Source organism: Equus caballus, chromosome 17, assembly GCF_041296265.1.
Source record: "Equus caballus isolate H_3958 breed thoroughbred chromosome 17, TB-T2T, whole genome shotgun sequence".
Classification (NCBI taxonomy): Eukaryota; Metazoa; Chordata; class Mammalia; order Perissodactyla; family Equidae; genus Equus; species Equus caballus.
Window position 1 is genome coordinate 50,155,756 of NC_091700.1, and position 26,550 is coordinate 50,182,305.

The 26,550-nt window shown below is 39.7% G+C and overlaps 1 long non-coding RNA gene across 2 annotated transcripts; it reads left to right on the plus strand.

Annotated features, from left to right (window-relative positions):
- The first annotated feature begins 1,057 nt into the window (after nucleotides 1-1,057).
- LOC138918522 (uncharacterized) lies at nucleotides 1,058-25,125 on the plus strand. Of its 2 annotated transcripts, XR_011427978.1 has the most exons (4): nucleotides 1,058-1,237; nucleotides 22,058-22,114; nucleotides 23,044-23,193; nucleotides 25,056-25,125. It is a non-coding gene; the product is annotated as an uncharacterized lncRNA (long non-coding RNA). The 2 variants fall into 2 exon arrangements; XR_011427977.1 differs by lacking the exon at nucleotides 25,056-25,125 and having other exon boundaries at nucleotides 1,096-1,237; nucleotides 23,044-23,331.
- Nucleotides 25,126-26,550: the final 1,425 nt, after the last annotated feature.

Sequence of the window (26,550 nt, forward strand, 5' to 3'; positions counted from 1 at the left end):
GTATCAATCTTGGTTCATTAGTTGGAAAAATGTATCGTACTAATGTAAGATGTTAACAGTAGGGGAAACTCTGTGTGGGGAGCGAGGTGTATATGGGAACTCTGTACTATCTTCACAATGCTTCTGTACAACTATTCTAAAATTAAAAGTTTATTAAAAAAATATGAGAGTAGGGTATTTAGGAGAACCAGGATGTGAAAGACAGAGATAGTAAGGTACAATGAGAAGTGAAGTGGTGTGGGCAGAGAGAGAGGGAAGAGAAAGAAATTGATTAGATGTTGCATGTCAGAAAAATAAATATAAGAATTTCTTTAAAGTTCTTTAGCCCAATTATCGATTTGTAATGTGATTATGGACTCCCTTAACTAAAAGAAAAGATTCTGAGTTCAGATCTCTCTCTGAGAGTTGAAAGTAGTCCTGAGATGTGCAGACTTTATCACTTGGAATGGATGTGGCTTTTGTGGAGTAAGGGTGGAGATCAGTCTATGCCACCAAGAGCCCTTGGTGAGCTGGCCACGCCCCCTCAGTGAGGCTCTGGATGGGCTTTTGTGTGGCCATCTGAGGGCATCCTCGTGCCTTAAAAAAAGGACACCTGAGTGTGCGCCTGTTTTGGGGGTAGGAAGCTTACTGGCAGGTTCTGGGGCTTCCTTGCACATTCTCGAGTGTCTGGTGATCAGCTTCACGTTCCCCTCAGCTTGACTAACCTTCAGACAGGTTTCTTCCTTTCTCTAGGTCCCTGACTTCCTTTTTCTTAGAGCATTTACTTTAGAAAAACTACTGTTATATTTTTTTCCCTCTTTGAGATGAAAATCTTCTACAATCCAAGAATGACTTTCTCAAGGACCTGGGAGCCATCCCTTTGAAATATAATAATCAAGAAATATAGGACCCCTATCTCCCAGTCTTTGTGGGAGGACAGGAGCCTAACTTTGGCAAGGGACAGTTAGCAAACACAGATGGCCTAATCACCTTAACCAACCTCCCAACTAATGTCCTCCAGTACTTTTCCACTAGCTCACCCCAGGGTTTAAAGTCCTCCCACCTTTTGTTTCAGCAAAGTTGAGTGCAATTTCTCTCTCCTATTGTAATAGTCTTGAGTAAAGTCTTCCTTGCCCTTTTTATCAAGTATCCAGTGAAGATTCTGAGCAGGTCCTCCTGCCCCAAGAGAAGATCCTGAATGAGGCAAAGAAAACATAGCACAGCCAGGCCGTGCAATGGAATGGTGAGCAGAGTTGAGGTGAGAACTTTAGAGGTTGAGATTACTTTCAGAGGACTGAATGTAAACTTTGGAAAACTCATTTAAGATACTGAGATACTATAGAATTCTCTGTCTTGTTGGGGAATACATAACATTTATTTTTCTAAATCTATTCTCTAACACGTTGGTGATCAGCATGCTTATGCTCTCCTACTGAGCTAGCAGATGAGATTTCTCCAGGATACTGAAGGGAAGTTCAAATGAGAAGATGCAGGACAGTTAGGTGTAGTCTGGAACTTTCAATTCACGGATATCTCTGACACTTCGTTTCTGAACTTTCTCATTTAGGGACAACACATCTGTAACTGTAGTATGGTTGGGAGATGTGGATCTCCCTTTGAAACTGCTAGTGTTAAGGGGTCAGCGAACTAAGACCTGTGGGTCAGATCGGCCCCTGCCTGTTTTATGAATAAAGTTTCATTGGCTGTCAGCCATGCTTGTTCATTTTTGTATTGTCTGTGGCTCTGTTCATGCTACTGTGGCAGAGTTGAGTAGTTGTGGCAGAGACAGTGTGGACCTCAAAGCTTAAAATTTTATTGTATGATCCTTTATAGAGAAAATGTACCAACTCCTGGCTTATATCACTAGTCAAACTGCATTAATACAATGTTTTCTTTCCACGAGAAAAAAAAGGCATATACTTAGTTATCAATCCATACAATTCAAATAAATATACAAGCGGCATGAGATAATTGTTAATAGTATGGGTTATGGTACTCATAACTAGTACTCAAATACATAACAGATACTCAGCCTGGCTTTGAAATGTGTCTTTCCCATTTACTAGCTGGATGACAAGTCAACTTGCTAGTAACCTCTCTATGCCCCAGTTTCCTCACCTGTAAAACAGGTAAATCATTGGGCAACTTAAGGAGATTAAATGAGTTAGTAAATTTAAACACTCAGAACATGGGCACATAGTTAGCTTCATATGTGTATTAGCCATTATTATTATTGATAGCGGTATATCACTACTATAGACAGAATCTCTCTTTTATGAGGAGGCATGAAGAACCAACTTGGTAATTATTGACTAAGCAAGCCTGTGATCTACAATAGTCAATGCTTGGAATATTCTGTAAGGAGATGTTTACCTCTTCTCCATTTTATTTTCAGCACTGTCCTACCCATTCCTGACATTTTACTATTTGGTGTTCCATTTTAGCAGGGACTTTCCTAATTTGTTGATAACCAATATTGGATACCATATTTATGGAAAAACTTGTAACACTCAAAGGAATAAGTTGCAAATGGTGGGATTTCATGTATAATGGTGGCAGTGGGGAAAGTAGCAGCTATCCCATTTTTTTCCCTCCCCAATTACAGTACATTCTGAAATTTTACTTCTCCCTTCAAGTTTGTTTAGTACATTCCCAACCACCACTTCTTCTTTTTGTCCCATCTACTAACTCTCCCAACTTACAGTAAAGGAACTCTGAATTCAGTTGAACTTGTTTCTCAGCTGTATAGCAGGGATAAAGCTGCTCTGCCTATCCTTTGGAGTGTTCTTAACATCAGGTATGACTAAAATCCAAAGTCTTTCCCATGTTTTAAGTCTTTCCAAAATTTACAGGTCCTATGTGACATGCTTTTGGCTACCGCTGATCATGTCTGCCCCGCTCCCTTTTGCTTGATTCTCATTACAATGCCTCCAGGGTGCATTTCCAACATGAAATCGAATTTAAACCTCAAGGTTTTTGCACTTGCCTGGAAAGCACTTCCCCCAAGTGACTTCTTTCAGGTCTCTGGTTAATTGTCATTTCGCCCAAAAGGGCTTCCTTGACCATCTTATTTATATTGTCACCATTTGCCATTTTGTAACCTCTTACCCTGCTTTTTTTTTCATCACTTGTCATTACTTGCTTGTCATTACTGATCTTTTAGTTTATTTATTGTTGTCTGCCACCCCTCTAGAATTTGAGCACCATGAGGATAAGATTTTGTCTATTTTATTCACTGCTGTGTTCCCAGAACTGAGAGCTGTGACTGGCACACAGCAGGTATTCAATACAAATTTGTTGAATAGATGAAAGGACATGAGGGTTTGCATATTAACTTGCTTTGAAAATCACAATGATGGAAGGCAATTTAAGAGAGGAGGCTGAATAACTTTTGCTTTTTATGTTTCTTGCCCATGCCACTGCTAAAGCATACTTTTTTATCTTTCCCGACCAACCTAGTTCTTTGCTGGACTCCCCTCATTGGCCCCTGGATTCCTTTCATCAACTTTCTCTCACTAGCTTTCCATCTAATTTCCAATCTCATCTGAAACCTCATTGTTTCTTGCTTGCTTCTTAATCTCCAATCCCACTTGGTACTCCATAACTCTATCACCGAGAGAACATCAATGCATCAGAGAGCAGAGCTGTTCTGGAGGTGTGAGACAGTGACACAATTAAGTAATGGATAAAAGATTTGAAAAGTCATAGCATCTTGTGAGCTATTATTAATTTAGAAACTATCAAAGAAGCTCAAAGTGCATGAATTCTATAATGGCTTTGGAGAGAGGAATCTTTGGCAAACACTACAAAATACTGTACATGACTTGAAATCGCATACCCCCTTTGGATAATTCTTCCAAATCATTTCTGACAAATATCAGGACAAGGTTGGGAGAGAAAATTTGGTGGGAAGAGATCCACAGCCTCTATTGTTTTGATGTTCCTTGAGTTAGGTTCTCTTTCCCCTCTCTCACCTCTTTTTGGTTGTTGCAGAATTTGGAGCAAGGATAGCTTCCTTCACCCAGACCATGGCCTCAGGGACCACATTGATCCTTTAAATTGAATTCTTTTGTTTTTAAAATAAGACGTCTGAAAGGATCTCTTAATAGGGACTCAGGAAAACAAAGAATCTTGACAACAACAATAAAACAACAAAAGAAACAAATGAATTAAGACAGGTCTAGAGGGTGGGTGGATAGACCAGTTGAGGTCTTTTTTAGGATCTTGTAGGAAGAACATAATAAGGTTAATATATTGCTTCTCAGGACTATGATTTCTAAGCATTTGGGGAACAAGTGTCATTAGCTAATCTTCCAAGCAGAATATCTGAGGAAGAAAGAATTTACATCAAGTGGAGAGAGGATTAGGACCAAAAGATTGGTCTGTGGATGATGAGTGATTGATTTTGAAGCATCCCTCAAATTGTCTCCAATCTTGCCCCTCAGAAATGTATGCTAGGCTCAGAAGAGAGGCAGTAATCAGAAGTGAGTCAGAAGTAGAGGGCCTTGAAGAACTAAGGATTGTTTCCCCCTGCCATAAGGCTTTGTAGTAGAGGATAATGCAGTTCCAGGGCATGGGGTGATAGAATGGGCATTGAGGTGATGAGGTATTACACTTGAATGTGGTGCATGTTGGGAGAGCAGTTGGGACCAGGCCCACACCGGAAACATTGGAAAATGTCCGTGCTGTAACCTAGGAGCCATGTGGTCATGCCAAGAGGGGCTGAGAAAGTCTTCAGAAACTGGCTGAGAAAGATGTATAGGACCTGGATCCTCCTCGCCCCTCACGCCTATCCCCGCACCAGTGCCCCAGTGATAGGAGTAGATTTATCGCTTCACTTTTATTCCTGGGGTTCATTTACATTTCTAGGTTTGTGTTGGGGAAATGAAGATTGGACAAAGAAATGGGTTTACAGTCAAGCTCAGCTTTCTAGGCATGCAGGTCCCATTTCTATACCTTCAGCCTGTCTTGTACTTTGTCCATCTATTCTTTGGCCTCTGACAACGAAGCCATCCCTAACATCCCAGCTATCATTTCGGGACTTGTTACTATGTGTGCTTACATTGTGCTATCTGCTTTCCGAATTTGTGTAATCCTTCCCAAATGCCAGGAACAAGAAATCATTGTGATCCCAATTCTACTTGCTCAAGTTCACATAGATAGTAAGATACAGATGTAGGACGTGAACTTGGTCTGGTCTCTCTGATAACAAAACCCAGGCATTTAACTTCTATCCTATAAAGATCTTTTATGTGGCTATAAATAAAAACACTTAGTATAGGGTTTGTCCCATTGCAGGTACTCAAATATGTTAAGGAGAGTATTTTTTATCATGGAAATAAGGCTGGCCCATACATCTAGAGTCTTAAAAGTGAATTTTCACCACCCTTCCAGAGAACAACCACAAATATGGAAGCTAGGAAAACGTTTTAGGTCAAACAGATATTGGTGTGACCTGAATTCATTTCCTGGAGTTAAAAGAAGATATTATCCTGACAAATAGAAATGGCAAGCAATAGGATATATTAGAATATATGAGGAAGCCATTTGGTGTGAACCTAATTTGGCCTGACTTTGTTTTTCCAAAAGGGCCTGACATGGCCATTGAGCATGCATTGCATATCTGCTTTAAACATTTACTATGGCAAGAACAAATGACCTTAAGATAAAGGTGCAACTTCTTCCCACATTGGCATTTCCTTAAGGATAAGCACCTTTCCTTAGACTAGGAACTGATTGCTGTGCTCGCCTTTGACCACCCAGCTCACGTGTGACCACCCAGCTGGAGACAACAGACCTGCCACCCTGCTGTGTCCACCGGGACAGCAGACCTACCTGCTGTGTCCATCAATCGCTGTGCCGACAGAGCAGTCTCACGACTATTATAAAAGGGACATTTCAATCATATGTGGAACATCCTCTTTGAGGGTATATAACCACTCTGTACACCCCACTTCTTTGGTGCCCTTTCTTCCTTTGGGAAGAAAGGCCCTGGGCCATGGTCTTCACATTTTAGCTCAGAATTAACTCACCCCAAATTTTCATTTATAGATTGGTTACAGATTATTTTTGTCGACAATCCCATGTTAATAAGCCTTGAAACTAGAGATATTGGCAAAGTTGGCAGTGTGGGAAATAGATTTAAATTCAGTCAAGTTAAAAAAAAAAACCTCAGTGTAAGCTAGCCTTGAGCCACCAGGGAGTTCTCCAGGCACCAGCTGTCATATTCCTTCCATGCCCACCTCTCTTTGCTCTCCCACAAGTCCCTCGAAATCCCTGGCTTCTCTCTCCTCCCAGCCTTTGTTCCTGTCAGTCATCTCTTATCCTCTTCCACCACAAGCCTGAGGCCACAAGGAAGGCAAGCATTCTCTCTCCCATTCAAGTCTCTTGGGAAGAAGAGGTTTTGCTATCAGCAGCCTCCTCTTTGAGAAAAAGGTCAAAGTTTATATAAGACTTGCTTGACTTTTAGGATCAGCATCCATTTATCCCTTCTTCCTGAGTGAGATAAATTGTGAAGGGTTGCAAGGAACTTTATTTTACGTCAACCTCTCAGGGCTGCTCAAAAGTCAGTTAGAGCCACCAAAGGCAATTACTTCTTAAACAACACAGTTTTCCTGAGTTCCTCGAGTCTGTTGGGATGGGAAGGGGGAAGGAGAGTGGGCAGTCAGGTAGGACCGGATGCTGTGCCAGCTTCTGTCCTTCTTTAGTCACTTATTCTACCTGGAGGATTGAGTTGAACACGCAAGAAGGGATTATTACATTCTCTCCCCTCAGGCAGGGCTAGTAATTCCTCAGCCCCACCAATTTTTGATTCCCTGGGTGTGCTCAGAGCAATTATAAGTAAAGCAAACACCCAGTGCTCCTGCACTAATAAATTACACAGTCCTCACCTAATTAATAAGGTAACAGTGCCCTGCCGAATTATAATCATAAGGTATCAACCATTTAAAGAATCCATTCTTCAAGAATAGCAAGTGGAACAGAACTCAGTGAGGGCAATAGGGAGGCATATCACATGACCAAAGGCAGGCGTACCGAGTCTCGACAGGGGTGATGGAGTGCATGGGCTAATGTTTCCAGCAGTGGCCTGCAAATTAATGACTCTGAGCCTTTCCAAAGATCACAGCGTTTTGGACAATCTCAGGCAAATCATTTAGGCATGTTAAGTCGGCAAGAATCAATCTCATCATTTCTGAAATAGTCCCAATAAATGCCGATAGTTTTCCTTTCGGTGGTGCTGGGAAAGACTCATGCCATGCCATGATACCTTGAGCAGAACAGTGACCAGTAATTATGGGGAATTGAAGCTATCTCTTTACAATGTTTTCCCTAACAAGCCCAGGTGGTTTGGAAAGGTAGCATAAGGCAACCCTGGACATTTGTTGTTTTGTACAATATTTATTGTTTTGTTGTGAAGCCCTCCCACTGATGCATTGCGAATAATAGCAAGGTTAGAGCTCCCTGTTTCCTTAAAGCATCCAGTGGCTGTCCATCAGTCGAGGAAAAAAGGCTGTGAAAATTGTTGTTTGATTTTAACATTTCTCTGTTGAGGCTCAGTAATGATGTTAATAAACCGCAAAATGTACTCTGGAGGCAGCTTGCCCTGGAGGGCACCTATCCAAACATTCATGTGTTCAAAAGCCTGATTCCATTTGAGATCTCTGCAAATGAAGGAAAAGCGAGGTATCACCATTTGTAAGGAGAATACAGTTGTTAAATGATTACCTTAAGGGGGAGAGGCAATAAATACGTTGTGTTTCTCATTCTTTGTAGGTTATTTCCTTCTCTACGTATTATTTCTCTAACTCCCCCTGCTGACCCACATTTGCTTTCTAATCCCCAGTCTCTTGTCTGTGGTTCCCTTTAAGTGTTACGCTTTGTAGTTTATGTTGGATCTTAAGGAAGTCTTAGGGCATGCTGTCATCACAAAAAACCCTCTAGAACATACTCTATTCATAGCTAGACCTCTCCTGAATGATCTAGAATGCCAGATCATACACAATGCTAGGGATAATACATGACGCAGTTGATATCTGCTGGAACTGAGCTAGGACTCCCACAGTCTTTGGCCAGTTACATACTTCTACCAGAGTTCCACGGGAACAGACAACTTGTGGCTACTTCAAGAAAATCACAGTCTCCTGGTGAGTTAGGGGGGATCATTGAGAGCTATAGAACTCCTTTCGCTTGGCATCAGTAAGTCTAAAGAATAGATAAGAAACAGAGTAAACCTCAAAATATAAGCAAGGGCAAGCCCTCAGGAAAGTATGTTAAAGCAAAGAAGGGGACTGAGAATGGTCGCCCCACTGCCTGGAACAGCGCTCAACTAAGGGTTGAATTGTGCCCCCTATGAATTCAGATGTTGAAGTCCTAATCTCCCGTTCCTGCAAATTTGACCTTGTTTGGAAATAGTTTGACTGTTTGGAAATAATTTCAAATGTAATTCATTAAGATGAGACTATTACAGTAAGCCCTAGTCCAACAGGACCGATATCCTTGCAAAAAGGGGAAATCTGGATACAGACATGCACAGAGGGAGAACACCGTGTGAAGATAAAGGCAGAGATTGAGTGATGCTTTTACAATCCAAGGAACGCCAAGGATTGTCAGCAAATCACCAGAAACTCAGGGAGAAGCATGGAACAGATTCTTCCTCACAGCCCTCAGGAGGAACCAACTGGGCTGACACCTGGATCTCAGACTTCCAGCTTCCAGAACCGTGAGACAATAACTTTCTGCTGTTTAAACCGCCCAACTTGTGGTACTTTGTTATGGCAGCCCTAGTAGACTAATGCAGGTACCCGTGCCAACCCTCTGTAAAACTGGGGCAATAAAGACCCCCTACTCCTGAGTTGTTTTGAGGGATAAAGTCAAATACTTAGTTCATGACACACATTTGAAGCTGAATACATTTTGGCTGTTCTTATTACATAATTATTATACCTCTCACTATATATGTTTGAAGAGCCTTCCTATTCCCCCTTCTGTAATTCTCAACACAGTTACATTATTAAGTTCTGATGTTGATTGAAAGCTAACTCCCTCAACCGCACAGAATGATTCAATGGTTTATAAAACCAGGTTTTAATTTCAGAGCTGAGTTAAGGAGATCCCATCCTGCCATTGTGCTCGCATAGAATGGCAGGGATGTAATGCAATGTAATACACATCCACTGGGAGATGGCATGAGAGTCGCCTCCCATAACTTAATCTTTAAAGCTACTTATGGAAGGCTTTTGTTGAAAGAGACAGGGTTTTCGCAATTAAATTGCCATATATTTAAAAGATTTCATTATGGTGCGATTCTATTATTAAAATAGGCAGCAAATAAGCAGTGTGGGCTGCCTGGCTGCAAGCCCACATTACTGAGACCAGCATTCTTTGTAATAGGTGAAAGAATATTAACCTTCAGATAGCTCTAAAATAACACGTTCTCAAGAATATGCAAATGGTAAGTTGTGCTCCACAACTCGTTAAAAGTGAAAGATAACCACTGAGAAGACTGATCTTGCTAATTTATATGGCAGGCTATTGGCTGCTAGAAACTCCTCTCTTTTGAGGGAGGGAGAGAAGTGGATGCTAGGTAGCTCAAAGCTGTCAGGATTAGCAAGACTTTGATGCTTTCCTAATGCCTGAATGATGGCTGGTCCAGATCTTTCATCTCTATCAGCCTCCATCAGCCAACCTCCCTATCTTAAATAAGGCATTTATCTTTCAAAAGACTACTGGGACTCCAATGAAACTTAGTGGACCCAGACAAATGGAATGCCTTCTCAAGGGCTTGTCATAATTCTCCGTGTGCAACCCTTCTATGGTTGACAGGAGCTGGTTTTGTGGATGTTGGGTTGCCAATTTGAGACGGACTGAGCGTCCAAATTTACAGTATGATTTTCTGAAATCAGCCGCCATGCTTGACCAAATTGATCTTTCTTAACGTGTTTCTATTTTGAGGTTTTGTCTACTACAACCCACTGGAAAAAAAAATCTTCCAAACTTTTCAAATCTGGTTTTATTTTGCACTTGCTATTTGAAAAAGTAGCTGTTGGGAATAATAACTGAAATAAAATTATATCAGACAAATGGTTGTTTCCAACCAATGTGCTGCAGGAAATAATCAATAGCTCCAGTGTGGGAAAATCAAATATGTTGACATTAATATTACTATTGTTTTCCTCTTCCCACTAACATTTTAGATTGTGCCTCTAAAGCATTTATCTTTCAAGGTTAGCAATCTTATTTCAGATGCTTCTTAGTAATTCAGCATTGGTATTTTATAAGCTGCTAATTGTTGTCTCCTGCATATGTTATATAATTTCATTAGTCTGTTTTCATGTTTGCGTATGCATATATTATTTCTTCTCAGTAATAGGAGGTCAGTGTATTTTAATGTATTAATCGGTTTCTGTTTGCATATGTATATTTTTCTCTGCTCACTAATAGGCTGTCACTGTATTTTTACATATTTATATAGTTTATGGTGATGTTTGCTATTAGTTAAAATATACACATTTCATTTTCTAAACATAATTTATTTTTATGCATTTTATATATAAAAAATTACTCATGAAACAAATAACCAAAAAGCACTAGCAAATATCCAACCGAACTGCCCATGATACTTGTTCACAACCAGTGGTGACACTAGTCTCCATTGTGAGAATTCTCACCTATAATGACTTGGTTGTGGTCATTGCTGTCGTGGGCTTAGCATTGTCTCTAATCGTGGTGGTATTCTGCCTATGCTTGGCACAGCCTATATCAATGACATGTTCACATATTTGAAAAAGGTTCATAAGCTCAGATTTTCTTGATTCTGTGGTGAGAGCTTTTCAATTTAAGTGAAACATATGCATTATATTTCAGGTGCATAAAATCTGGTTATAAAATAAAACCTTTTGCTCTCCCACCCCTTCCCAGGCTCCCCATCCCCCAGGTTTATCCCCTAGAGGTAACCACCTCTAGCCACTTCCCCACAACTCCTGGCAAAGCTACCAACCGTCGTTGGTGTTGGGCCCCAGGCGAAAGAGATCATCAGCTTTTTGAAGAAGCTGAACAAGCCACTGGGGACCACTAAGGCTGACATGCCCACTGTTTCTGTTTCTATCGATAATTCTTTGGCTATTTCTAGTTCTTCAGGTGGTTGTCTGTATAACTTTGAACGCTATGTTTTTATACCTCACTTCCTCAATTTACTGATTTCAAACAGTATCTGTTGTCACCCTGTTGTGAAAGATGAGGAATATAGCATACTTACATAAGCCTGTGTCTTTCTCTCCTTTTATACCTATCAGTTTGCTACTTATTGTTTTTAGATCTTCTACTGGCTACCTTTATGATTTCAAGTAATAACTTGAACCTCTGTTTCTTGATATATCAAATGTAAACAATGTCTCTTGACTCCTTATTACATAAGATGAGAATTTTATTCCTTCTCCCAACTCCTATCAGTTGGACCATTATTTTTACACCATAACATCATAACATTTCAACTCTATAAGGCTGTATTTAGGTGCAGATTTTTTTTTTTTTTTTTTGAGTCAGTGGGTTCTCTCAAACTAGGCTCTTTTTTTTTTGACATTGGGGAATTTTGTTTTTATTTTCTGAGAATTATTATCTATCTTCCGTTTTTTCCAGTTTCTCCTTCAGAAACTTTGATTAGATGAATACTGGATATCCCAGAGTGAAGTTTTCATCTTTTTGTAATTTTGCTCCCTGTTTTGGGAGATTGCTTCACCTTTATCTTCCATGTCTTCCACTGAATTTTTCATTGTGATGATGAAAATTTTCATTTCCAGTTCTCTCAGATTTCTATCTGTTCATGGTATCCTCTTCTAATTTATGGCTGAATTATCTTTTTAAATCTGCTTACTAGTTATATTTAAAAAGTTATATTTTATTTCCTAAATCATCTCTGTTTCCTCTGGGCTAATTTTTCCAGTGTGTTTGTCTTTATCTTTTTCTGTGATGTCTGGAGTTCCTTGACTGTTTATACTGATGTCTTCAGTGCTAGGTAGCTGGCAAGGGCTTCCTCTGGCATTGTGTGGGTGTGCTTCCCTAAGAGGGCTGTTCTTACAGAGGAGTAACTGCAAATTCAGTGTCTCCTCCCCACATGGCGTATTCAGGTTCTTCGGAGAGCTGGTCTTCTGCTTCCCTCTGGGGGCCGGCATCACTACTGTTAGCATCTCTGCACTGAGTTATGGGGAGGGAGACAAGTGTGCTGCACCATCCTGAAGTTTTCCTGATTGATGTGCCACTCCTTCTCGTGCTTTCAGAGTCCAGGCCTCTCCAAGCTTCCTTGACAAAGAGTGGGCTCTACTTCCACTGCAGCGCTCTCCAAACCTTCTTCTGCTCATGTTAAACTTCAGTATGATTCTGTTTATGTCTGTCTTTCAGAAATTCAGCAGTGTCCCTTAACTAATGAAGATTGATCTCCAGTTCACAATGTTCTTTTGGATCAATTTCCCTTTTGGACAATGCTCATGCTATTTCATTACTATTCTTTTTGAGAATGTGGGGGTAGATGTGTGGGCAGTCCTGTGAGGTAGATACAATGTATGACCATCTCAGGATGCAGCTGTGGGAATACTGGCTTTTCTAAAGTGTCTTCCTGCTTTTTTCAAAGGGGAGCAGCATCAAAGCCCAGATCTACTTCTAGGAATACATTTAAAATGAGAAATGTACTCTTTTGTTATGGAAAATGTGAACACATGCAAAAGTAGAGAGAATAATAGTACGATGAACTCTCATTTGGTCATGACCCAGCTTCAACAAATATCCCGTAAGACTTGTTTCCTCTTCACCTCTGTCCACTCTGTCCCCACATGGAATGACTTTCAAGCAACTCTTAGACATCACATCAGAATAAAAACTAGCAAAATGGGAATAGATTTTCAAGGCAGACTTCAGAGGCTACTTTTGCCCTTCCTGAGTCCGGTCTACTATTAGGTGAGCGACCTCATGTGTCCACTGATGTCTGGGATTCTCCTCTTCTCCTAGCTAGACACAAGCAATAGCATAGACAGCTGAGAATGGATTTTTTCCCCTCTCCTTTTCTAATTTATTTTTTTTTAATGAAAGTGTAAGTTATGCAGTTAATATTTATAAATACCAAAAGCAGGTAAGTAGAATACAATAGCTTTAAAAGGATATATAAAGCTGCTTCTTATATATTGGCAGTAGGACTGTTATTTTCCTCTGGGCTTCTTGTACTGCATGCAGGAGGAGGGCGTACGGACGTGACAGGAGTATGAAAGTTAGTGCTAGCAGAAGGCTCCTCAGGCAAATGTGGTAGAGATTAACATAAAAAGCCAAGGGTGGCCCTGATAAAAAAAATATTTCTGAAGACAACTAGCATTATGCTTTGTCTCTGGCTAGAAAAATAATTCTATATAAAAATAAAAAGAGATCCCAAGGACTTGTGTAGTGTCACATGTGTTCAGTACTATCAACTTTTCTTAAAGTTTCCACTGTCATGTCTATATGAATAATTCCCATACAGCTCTCTTTTCAGCTCAGATTTATTACTCAAATTTCAGGCTTTTTATCTATGTATGGGAAGTACCTGCAACAGTATCTAGGACAAAATAGGAACTCGGATATTGATCTTGATGGACTATTAGACATTTCAAATGGATGCTATATCAGAATTTTACAGTTGTTTTCATCTCAAAGCCATCTTCTCTGGTTCCACAGGTTGTGAGGGGTACCATTGCCATCCTTGTTTGAGCAGATGCTAACTGTGGTTCCTCCTTGTCCTTCATTGGCTACATTCAATTGTCCACCAAGGCCTGTGTTTACTTCCTTTGCATTCTCTCCCATACACACTTTTGAATTTCCACATTCACTACCTTAATTTATCTCCTCATTAACTACTGCCTGGACTAGAACAGTAACTTCCTGACTAATCCCTTTGCTCCATTCTTTCCTCCTATCTTTTGTCCTGAGATCAAGTGTCTCAAAAATCCACTTTGATTGTCACTTCCCTTCACTTTTCTGACCAGAAACCCTCGGTGAGTCCTCATTGCCTACAGAAGGAAGTGCAAATGCCTTTGTCCTGCATTGCAGGCTCCCTACACTGCAAAACCAATGTACCTTTGCAGTCTTCAGGCCACTTATTTCAACTCAATCACTTTATTTGTTATTCTTCTTTATTGTCTGCTACTCTCACTGGAAATAAGCCCTGTAAGACTTATTTCATCCACTAATGTATCTATCCACAATGCCTAACACAATGCTTGAGATGTAGGAGACATTGGATAAAAATATATTGGATGAGTGAATGAATGAATGTTCTTCACTCCACTCTATAATTCTATACTGAATCAATCTGAATTATTTACTATTTCCTCAGTTACAAAATGGTATTTCCTACTTCCTCACTTTGGCTTCTGCTTTTCTCTCTCTTTGGAAAGTTCCCATTTTTCCCATCTCGACCTTTAAGACCCACCTCAAAATCTATATACTGCATATTGCCTTCCCTCATCTACCCTCTAAGGGTCCCTGGTACTTGATTTGGATGGTCTCAGAGCATTTTTCTCATCCTGTCTTATGTTGTAGTTATTTATGCTATATCTTGGCTTTCTGTTAAAAATTGTAAACTGCTAGAAATTGGGAAGCCTATTTCCCATATTTTGGAAGCATGATTCCTACTTTTTTCTATCTTCCACATTGTGGTACCCGCTAAGGATATTTGAATCACTCACACTTGCGTTCACTGGTAAATGAGGAATTGAGATCTATAAATATTTCACCCTTTTCTTCTCCACTTATTCTCCAAATCCCAAATATGTTCTTTATAGTGTCAATCATTGACTGGCTATTGAGTTTTCTTCTATTTTCTGTACATTATATATTTATTATGTGGTGAAGTTCATCACTGGCATTGGGATTTGCTGACCCAACACAATGTGATTTTAGACTCAAACTCTATAATTGACCCTTGGGTTCCTGTTCACTCATTGTTAATCTGGATAGATACACTGTACTGAAACCTAGCTCCAGCTCTGAGAAAAACACTGTGTAGAACAGCTTCTGAATTTCATGTCCTTAATTTGAAATTGCATTAGTCTTTCTAAGGTTAAACTCTGGGAATTCAGGAGCCAGTTCAGCCATTTGCTAGCACCTTTTTAGTAACTTTGTTAAAATTCTTTCACTTCTTTCTGACTCAGCTTCCTGACCCGTGAAGTGGGGGGAATAACAGGGCCTAAGGCACAGGTCTGTTATAAGGGTTAAATGACCTAATACAAATGCATTAATTATGCCTGGCATGCTGGAAACAAGCAGACAAAAAATATGACACTAAGTTCCGTGATTTTCACGTTCTTCCCCAACTCTTTCTCAGTAGCTTCTCTTCCACAGACTCAAAGATTTAGCAAATAGATACTGAGCATCTAATACATGTGAGATTTTATTGATGATTCCTATGATACAGCAGTGATAAGACCCAATTCTTCCCCTTCAAAGAGCTTCAGAACTGTCAGGTCCTGACCCAGAGCTACATAAATGGCTTCAGATCATTGCACATAATGACTAAGGCTTGAGATTGTGGTTTAATGGAACATTGGATGAGGTGATGGAGACCAGGAGTTCTCAATCTGACTCTGAACCCTGATCTTTCTTACCCATTCTATATATAGGTTTCCTCACATCTCGAGTGGAAATCATGCCACCTATCTTTTCCTAATTTAACACAATGTTGAGAGGACAAAGGGAGGTAATGTCTGTGTAAGTAATGTATTAAGCTCAAAGTAGCACTGTCAGCACACTCTTTTTGAAAATGTGAATAAACAGTTGAAACATATTACAATATACAAGATCTCCCCTTTCTCTCTCCAATTTGGAAACTTTGAGTGTAAAATTTATGAAGTGCCTATTAATCTCAAACCACAAAACAGGGAAGTACAGCTCAGATTTACTGTGATAGAAACCAATCCCCTAGACCAGGGTATCCCTTAGGAGAATAGAAGAGAGAGAGAAGGCAGGTTATTGAACATCTGCTATATCTTAGCACGGGCTGGGCATTTCACATGAGTCATCTCCAGGCAGAGCCGTACGTGGATGCATCCTGTCTTTGATGCATACCTTCCCCTTATGATGCCCTGGGAGCCTGTAGGTGGTTCTTTTCCCTTTGTCCTTTCTTACCACTCAGTGCTCAATGGATGCAAGACTTCTCACCTCCTTCCTTGCCATCCCCCCACCTTCTGCATCCCGTGCCTTTGCACCCTGCTATGAGTCAGGCTCATATATTTCAAAATACCATCACTATTAAGATATTGATGAAGGATACTGGTATTATGAGGGCTTTGTATATTAATTCAAATAGTAGTTTCAAGGCTGAGAATTTCAGGTAATAGCATTTAGCAGGAGATAAATTTGGAGGACAAAGTGGAGATTTTGCTACTTCTCAAGTGACATCACATACAATACCTTTCAACAGGGCTTACCCTGCTTACATCATGGTGTCAAGCAACTTGTGGATAGTTTGACTATGGAGAAGACAAAAATTCCGTCATCATTATCAATTCTCATGTATCTGACTGCAATAAGACAATGACCTTTTCAGGTGTTAAAATGGGACATAGCAAAAGCAAGAAGAGTACAGGAGAAAAAATGTTACCTGAAACCAACAACATTTTACTTATGAGTTCCCTAGGTTTCTGGATAAGTGGAGAGTCTCAATAATAGTATCTTTTTTTGTTTCTCTGACTCTACTGTTGGCTCTGGACTTCCAGCCTACTGAATCAGTCCTTGATAAAAGAATAAGGAATGATAATTCTGATCTCAAACATTGACAGTGCTATCCCTGTCTCAGACTCATTCATTTAGTTCTCAAAAATGTTTTCTCTTTTTAAAAGGATTCTAAAACTGAATATTCTATTTCATTTATTGTGATATACATTTCAGTTGTAATTATCTGCATATGCAAGTGCCTTTTGCATGTATGTATAGTTTCCATGTTTCTACGTTTCTTAAAACCCATTGTGAAGAGTAAGAGATAACCACAAACACTTTTCCTATTTGTTTAAGTTCTGGTTAAAATGGTTTGCTGCAGGAGGTGTTCATTTTTATAACCTGAAACTACATTCAAGTAATTGGGTTTGAGTTTCAACAACAATGTCAAAGTATATCAACAGAATTTATTTGCTTTTGTCTTTTAGGACTCTTCCACAGGGTCAAACTTAGAGTTGCATTTCACAATTAATCTTTTTTCCTGGACAAGGGCACATTTCTTAAAACAGTATTTTATGATTTAGTAATTTAACATTTCTGATGAGGAACAAAACCTTAGGCAAAACACCAACAGCTTTTAAGAAACTTTTTATTTGACTTTTATATTACAAAACAGTCTCAGAATCTGAAAAGAAATAGAATCTGGCACATTGCTAGGTAAACGTTGTCAACTCAGAACGTGACTGATTGATCCAAAGTGCTTAGAGGGGAAACTAGAATCAAGTTAGTTGAAATTCACGTGATTCCTATGGGTTTGTACAGAATGCTATTACCTCTAGAATGGGAGACTCTATCTCCTTATCATGGAAATTTCTTTAAATAGACTAATGCAAGCAGGGGCTGCACAGTTTTCCTCCTCTTCTTCAAAAAAGCTTTTACTTTGGTCGGACTTTGCAGATATCGGTAGAGACCCATGACCAGGCAGCTCTCTTTCCATTCCTTCCTGTCCTGCCCCATCTTCTACACCTTCGCGTGCCAAGCCCAGCCATTAATTTACTTTGACCGTGTTTACCGCTTAATCCTAAAAGAGCAGAATTCAACCTTGCTCTTTGATAATTAATGCAGATGGTTTTCCTCTTATGGCAATTAAACTGTGGTAAGCAATAAAACAAACTTTGAAAATAAAGCAGCATTTTTCAACATATATTTCCTTAAATACCAGAGTCGTTATACTATGTGAAAATCAAAGATTTGTGATCAAATATGCGTGGTACATGCTGTGTCCAGTGCTACTCAAAGTGTGGTCCATGAACTGGTGCCCATCCACAACCTGCGTCCTGTCTATGATGTGATACATACAAAAGCTGAGAATAAACATTTAGAGACTTGAACGGGAATATCAGTGCTGTTCAAAGCGTGGTCTGTGAACTGATGCCAGTCCACAATCTGTTTCCTGTTTGTAATGTGATACATACGATAACCGAGAGTAAATATTTAGAGACTTGAGTAGAAATGTGAACCATAATTTTATGTCTAAGTCAAATAAAAAATTCACTATATTTCATATGATTTTTGTTTTTACTTCTTTTCTAGTAAATCACTTTTATTATATTTTAGTAAAGTTATGCTCTGCTATGAGGTAGGAAAAAAATGCAAAACCAATCCTTCATCATGGACAGTTAGAGAAACACTGATATATATATATATATTATTGTCCTCTGAGAGATTCACAGTATGTAATATGTAATAAATTAAAGGCTCTGAGAAGTCATGCAATAAAGAGACCCCTTTAACTCAGTGTTTCCAATACTAAGAACTTTTTTTTTCTTTTGGGTTACTTCTATTAATATTCTATGTAATTAACATTCTCTAGAACACGTTTTGGAAAATACTGAATTATAATGAGCAATGTTTGTAAAGAACTTAATGGTTTAAAAATCACAGTAGTATCTTATCAAAAGTGTACTAAAAATGGAGTCAGTAGGCAAATATCACACACTAACATGATGCCGTATTACATATCCAGGAATGTATGTTTTAGCATTTTAAAGTAGTATAGTAATCCCTTTATCTGCAGGAGATACATTCTTAGAGCCCCAGCGGATGCCTGAAACGGTGGATGTGTTTTGTTCTATACATACATACATATATACACATACCTATGATAAAGTTTAATTTATAAATTAGAGACAGGAAGAGATTAACAATAACTAATAATAAAGTTGGCTTTGGGGCTATTATTAAGTAAAATAAGGGTTACTTGAACACAAGTACTGTGTTACCGTGACAGTCTATCTGATAACTGAGACGGCTACTAAGTGACTAACAGGCAGGTAGCGTATACAGCACAGACACGCTGGACAAGGGAATGATTCACAACCCAGGTGGGACAGAGTGGGACAGCACGAGGTTTTATCATGCTACTCAAAATGGCGTGCAGTTTAAAACTTATAAATTGTTTATTTCTGGAATTTTCCATTTAATATTTTCTGACTATGGTTGACTATGGATAACTGAAATGGGATAACTACAGATAAGTAGGGACTACTGTACCTACTCATGTACCTTGAAGGTGTTTGAGAGAGTTAATCCATGTTAGGATGAACTACTTTTACTTAAGGAATAAGAAATAAAAATAAAGGCAGAGGAAGATTTTGACTATTTATTTATGTCAAAAATAGAAGGATATTGAACTCAGTTTTCATGCGTGATATGTTGCCACCAGTGATCATGTTGTGAATTGCTATCATGTTCATGCCCTGTCTTTAACTGTCTACAGTTTGGGTGCTATTTGGAAAAACTCAAAGCAGAGTCTGTAGATTTGGTTTACACAAGTAGGAGGCTAGGTCACTGGCTTTCTAAATTAATCCACACAAGAAATCCAACTTCTTGGATTCCCAATGATATAGGAGATCACACTACCTTACTCAAGTGACAGATAATCTGAACACAGTCAAACTGAAACTGCAACAAAGAAAACGAGGACATAGTTAATTTCTTCAAGGGAGGAATTTAAAAGTAAAGGTGCACAGGGACGGCAGTGTGCAAAGATGTTTCCCAGGGACCATGAGGGGCAGCTCATCCAACAATCTGCTGTTTCCTTCAAGAATTCTCTATGGTCCTGGGTTTAGCTGTAGCCCTTCAGCGTTGGAAACATGATTTTATTAGTGCTTCACAAATGACAGGCATTAGAATGCCAATTAGTGATATCAAAGCTCACAACATTGATGATTAAAATCAGATTATTGGGAACACAGTGGTGAAGGGTACACATTCTAGACACCGGTTTCCTAGGTTTAGATCCTGGCTTCTCCACTAACTATCTGTATGACCTTGGATAAGTGACTTAGCTCTCAGTCTTGTTGAGAGGACTGAATGAGATAATAGATGTAAAGTGCTTAGAATGTTGTCTGGCGTGCAATAAACAATGCATGATGGTTAGCTATTATAATTTACGTTGATAAATGCAATGTCAAGTGGACTGTATATTCAAATTGACTTGATTAGCTTATCTCACCTTGTAGGCAAGCTACATAGGAAGCCAAATTATCAGCAGCTGCTTAGTAATCATGGCACTGGAAGGAGTTACTTCTGTCTGCATGCTTTATAGCATTTGGCTATGACCACATGATGCATCCATTTTGATGTCCTTAGAATCAGGAAGGGGAGACAGTCCCTGTCAGGTTCATGGATGCAGCTGACTAACAACTTCCAGCAGACTGTGGGCAAGAGTTCGCTGTGTTAAAAGATATGCTGCCTTTTCTTGGTGACTCTGTATACTTACGTTCTGACCCTGATTTGCTCACTTTAGAGTGCAGCTCTCAGAAGACAACCTTATTTCCCTGCTCACAGAGATCATCTAACTGTTGTCCCACCATATACATACCTCCTATGAGAAATGTATGTATCCAAATTCAAAATATATCTAAGAATTGAACAGTGAAGACTGAGAATTGTATTAGCAAACAAACCATACTTAAAAGAATCATTCAATTTGAAGATTTGCAGAAACAAAGTCACAATTTCAGAAATGATTTATGGATTTTATTGAGTGCAGTTAAGTTTCTGCAGTTGCCTATTGAATTAAAACCTTAGGATTTATCCAAATTGTCAAGTGTTTGCTTTATTGAATTTGGTCAAATTTCTAAAGAAATGGAGTGAGCTTAAAGAAAATCATGCCTACCTAACAAGGAATCAGAGAATAATCCTGAGAAGTTGGACTCCTTTGCCATACTCTGGCCAATGTTTGGGCCCTTCTGGACTTGTGATCATAGACCACCTTGCATGCAGGAGGCCTCATCAGTGACATGAACCTGTGGTGAAATTAGAGTTGTGCGTGACCTTTCTCACTCATGGTTCAGCCTATTAAATACCAATATTTCTATGATCTTGTTAAATAATGTTGAATGGTTACAACTAAGCTTGCTCTTTTTATGAATAAAGTGGATTGAGCTGTTTTTGAACTGCTTTTGTTTTAGTATAAAAGTCAATGTCTGTGATTGGCTGCAATTTAACAGTGAAAAGCAGCAGATTCATTCGTATATGGATCATCGTAGAGCCAAATATTAAGAAGGATGAATATTCCTGTTCTTTATTATCCCCATTTAACATGGCAGATAGATTTTTGTGCATCATTCATTTCCCCTGCATTCTAAGATTAGAGTATATGAAAATAAACTTTTAATTAGCAATCTAGTGAAGAAAATAGACTCCTATTCAGATATTGTATTATGTCTGTTTTCCCCCACTTCTATTGCCTTTTAAAAATAATCTCCATCATTTCTACTTGGCAATGAACCTCTAGTATCACACTCAAAATTAACTTATAATTTTCATTAAGTGTAGTCTAGACTGTCTGTGTCTTTCCCCTAATCCAAACAAACAACTTGATTTGCCACTTATCCAAAACTTCCTCCTAAAGAGAAAAAGTGAAAGTAATGTACAATTGCTTTCAAACCCTAGATGAGGTAAGTACAGTGCTCAATAACTTCATCAAATAAGATCTAAATTTTATGGTGCAAGTGCCAGCCTTCACAGGTCAGCGAGCTTTTTCGAATGGTACACAGGCTGCCTATATCAAATTTGTACAAAAGAATTGATTTTGGTGGTTGGAATAAAGCCATTTTAATCTTGCTGCAAGCTTTCCAGAAATAATAGTGCTAAATTAGAAGATAAATTATAAATAGATTACTGTTTTTAAGTATTATTCAGAATGTTAACAACTAGTATATGGCCTTTCTACTGCAATCCTAAATAGCAAGTGTCAACCCGATTTTTAAAGTTCTCCAGTACCTCTCAGCAGTGAAGTGGATTCCAGGGGAAGCTGTGCGGTCTGGCTGACAGAAACATCATGTTTTATTCTCACCCTTTGTTTTTTTCCTTGTGGGGCTGCTGTGCCTGTGGTTGGCAGGACAGCCAAAGGAGGCAGACAGGACCTTTGATGCCTGGCAAGTTGCACCACTGGGAGGTGAGGAGAAACGTGTCTCCAAAATGGAGGTTCTTGGTGTGTTTTACTTCTGTGTGAGCTATTAATTGGCAGAAAGATTGGTTGGTACGTGTAACGCATCATACCTGGCCTTCTATAATGCATCATTCCCCCTTGTGATCCACCTTTTGCCTGTGGATCATCTCTCAGAATGGGATTTTTTCCTAATTTCTCAACTTACCCATTCTAAGACATCACGAGGGCTTTGTGTAGCACAAATAGGCACCGTGTCTTTTAAGACTGCCTTCCACAGCTGTATGTCTGCAGTGGCTAGGAACTGAATGCATGGAGTGCTCTGTACACATGAAAATCAGAGGTCTGTAGAAAAAGCCTTCAATTCCTTTAAGCAGACTTAGTCATTTCTGTCTCTGTACACCTGCTGCCCTTTCAACATCCCTCTGTTATCTCTTTGCACTTTTGTCTTCTTGACTAGGGTGGGAATTCGTGCCATCTTTGCTTCCCTCTCAGTATCTAGCATAGAGTCTGGCACATAGTTGGTGGTATTGTTTGTTAAATATCACCCACCACCCACGTACACCTTGGGGCTGAGGATTAAAATCTGGCAAAATCAAACAGAAATCTCAAATATAGAATATTTGCAACTGTGAATGCAGGGCTTAGAACTGAGTCCATATGATACTCAGGTGGGAAGGAATTCGGAAATAGTATTTATTTTCTTAAAAAAGTAAAGCAAAACTTTACTTCAAACCTTAATAAGAAAGAGATGCATACTTCCACAGTGTAAACACCTTGCCACTGCTGACTTCCCATCTGTAAATGAGGAAGTTGGATGGATCTCAATGGTCCTTTCAAGCTTAAAACTTTTCAACATCTTTGGCGTAAGGTATCAATTGTTTTATTTTGCTTTATTCCTTATACTTCGAAGATCTGATGTTCTCTTTGCTTTCCAGAATGCTCAAAAATATGGATTCAATCCAGAAAGCCTTTATCAGTCATGAAACTTACAACAGATCTTCACTACAACCAGGACGCTACAAAGAAAACTTCCGAACATCATTTTGGGTTTCTCAATGCCTAAGAGATTAAGATATTTGCAACTAGTATGTCAAATTACATATTTAATGTAAATATTGGTATCTGACAACTGTACTTTGAAATGTCACTGGAGAAGGATAATTAATTTTAACAGAATTATCTCAAATTGCCCTCCCTCCCACTATTAAAATGGCCTGTCTAGGTTTATAGTTGTTTATTTCATTATTAAGTAAAAATCATCTCTTGTTTCTCAGGGCCCATTGTGCCCACTCAGGTGGTTGTTGGACAGCCCGCCATCAAGGACAGCATAACTGGTCCACTTGATTTCAGTTGAACCTCCACTCTAGTCTTGGCAGTTCATTTCATCACTTGGAATAAAAGCAGTTCTCAGATATTTAATGTATTCCTCAGAGCTGAGGTATTTAGGGTTATTCCAGGCAAGGCAGTCCTTTATGAAAAGGGGGGCTCTGACTCTCTCCTTATGCCAGCCACACATCAAAAGACCTCCCTTCTCTTGCTCCATCCCTCATGTTCCGATTCCTGTCCTCACTCCTCCTCCCTGGGGAAGCACGTGTTCCTCTGTCTGTCTTTTATCATAGAAACTTGGACCTGAAAGGGACTTCAAAGATCATTTGTAAGTTTGACAGATGAGGAAGCTGAGGCCTTGAGAGGTCATAGGACCTGCTTGAGGTCACACAGCTAGTTAGAGGAGGGCTAGATCCAAACTCCAGGTCTTGACTTCTACACCAGAGACTTCTCTTCCATCAGACTTGAAAATGGGCCACAGCAGTAGAGGCATCAGAGATCCCATATTGCATTTTACAGTAATAAGACTTTCCTTTAAGTTTTTTCTCTCTTGTTTATTTATTTTTTTAAACTTTCCCAGTTCTCCCATTTTCTTACATGGAATGCTAATTCAACATCTTGTACAGAGAATTGACTATTTCCTACAAAATAAACAGTGGAAAGCAAGTAGCATGAGTAATTAGGGACATTCAAGCGTTCTTAGTGCTCCTAGCTCCTACAGCTCAGTAAACATGCCTGTCCTGATTCTTGGGAAGAGGAAGAGATAGGAAGAAGCTGCTTTCAGAGGATTGGGTACCATAGGAGGAGGAGTGTTTCAGTGAGTGAGCGAGCAGTACACTTGGCATAGCGATAGGTCCATTTTTCCAGAAACTATAAAACATGGAGAATCACCATCCCTAAAGTTCAGAGAGCCTGGCTTCCAACAACACTCATTTCTAAGACTCCAAGTAAAATGTCAACAAGACATTGCACATCACAGCAGAGATCCCAGAAGGCAAACCATGCATCTCTTTATGTTCCACATAGATCCACAGAGACTGTGGTTTCAGTCTCATTTGGGAAATTCTAGCCTTCTGCAGTAACACCAATGAGTATATGCCTGCTTGGAGGAGGCAGACTTTTATAGGATACTGGAGGGATGTCCTCACTTCTAAATGTCTAGATATTGGGGGCCCCTGTGTAGGAAGTTTAAAAAGACTAAACCAGGCATGATAGAGGGGCTGTGGTTTCTCTTGCCTTTGGCCCTTGCCGTCTTTTCTGCTCTCAAATCATAACTAACTTACAAACTACAAGGCTTGCAAAAATGTCTCTTGAGAGCACTGTTCAGACAGTTATTGGGATAGGTTTGCACCAATGATCTTGAGCCATGTTCCAATTGTGAGTTTCAGAGCCATTAAGGATGAAAACTGCTACCTGAGTGAGATCACAGGATACATACCCCTCTCTTCGGCTCATCCTATAAAACTCCAATCCTGCTTCTCTTCCTCTCAGAGATTCCCTAGTCTTCAGATGTGAATGGGATGAATAAAGCCATTAATCTCTATTTGAGTCATTGAAAGAATTTTCTTTTGACAGAAGGAGTGGTGATCTTAAATAAAAGGTTTTTATCTTTGATTTTTAGGGTGATCCCAGGAAAGACACATCTCAGGACACTGAATGGAGTGTTACCATGAGGCTGAATTAGAAAGAAAGGTATGAGGCATGAGTCAGGGCCTATAGAAGAAGCAAGTGGAACCAGATTAACCAACTACTTTCAGAAAGTGGATTTGTACCTAGAATCAGCCAAACTCAAGGTTAGGGGCATAGTTCTTTATACTACCAAGTCTACCCAAGACTTCTGACACCAGTAACAATTTGGGGGATCCCCAGGGCAATGCTTAATTCAAACCAGCTGGCTACAAACTTGGGAGTCCCCACAGAATCCCTCAGGTTTGGTAATTCACTGGGGTAACTCACAGATCTCAGGAAAGTGCTATATTTACAATTACAGTTTTATTATAGCAAAAGGATACAAATCAGAACCAGAAAAAGGAATAGAGGCCTAGGGTGGAATCTGGGACCAAGAAGGTTCCAAACACGAAGCATTTGTGTCCTCAGGGACATAGTGCCTTCCTAGCATCAATATGTGGTAATACACAGGGAATTGTCAACCCAGGCAGCTCACCCTTGCTTCAGTGTCCAGAATTGTTATTGAAGTCCATTGCGTAGACATGATTGATTGAGTCAGCCCACATGGTTCAACTCAGTCTTTGGCCCCACTCTCTTCAGAGATTGGGCTGATTTCATGTGGCCCAAAGCTCCAATTCTCTAATCACGTTTTTGGTCTTTCTAGTATGGCTAGCCCCCACCCTAAGCCTATCTTCATGGATGGCCCCACCAGGCACCATCTCTTTAGCATAAACTAGCTGGTACCCAGCATGAGTCACCTTGTTAGCATACACTATATGTATCATTTGAGGGATCCACCACCAAAAACAAAGACACTCCTGTCACTCAGGAAATTCCAAGGATTTAGAGGTTGCCTCCCAGGAGCTGGGACAAAGGCCAGACCTCTCTTTGGGTAGAGTTAATTCCTCACTGCACAGCTTGGCAATACGGGTTGACCCAAGGCTCATCTATGTGTAAACTTGTTAGGTTGTGAAAGGGTGTGGCACAGAGGGAGGGAATGAGTGGTGTGACCATAGCACTGTCAAGAGAGCCTTGTTCACCTGTCATGGCCCAGAACTGCATGTGCGAAATGGTGCTCACCAAGAGCGTGGGTGGGAGAGGTCAGCTGAGTGGAAATGAAAGCTACTGAGCATATTTGGTCAAAATAGTTTAATTTCTGGACTTGTCCTACTTTCTACATTCAAGTAGGTCACTAATGGCTGTGAAGTTTTCATCCTCACCCAAATGAAAACAGAAATACCTAATGGTGTCAGAATAGCAAACTTTGTTACAATCAACTCTCAAAATTCTCAGTCCTTTACAGTAGGGCCAAGAGAGGATGGGTTTGGAAAAATTGTCAGGTTACCTCCAAATTATTAGCATCTGTGTTTTAATGTGCTCTGAGGTTCGCATTTGCTCACCAAGACACGCTGATTTAGGGAACAGTCAGCAGTCTTGTTCTGTTCTTC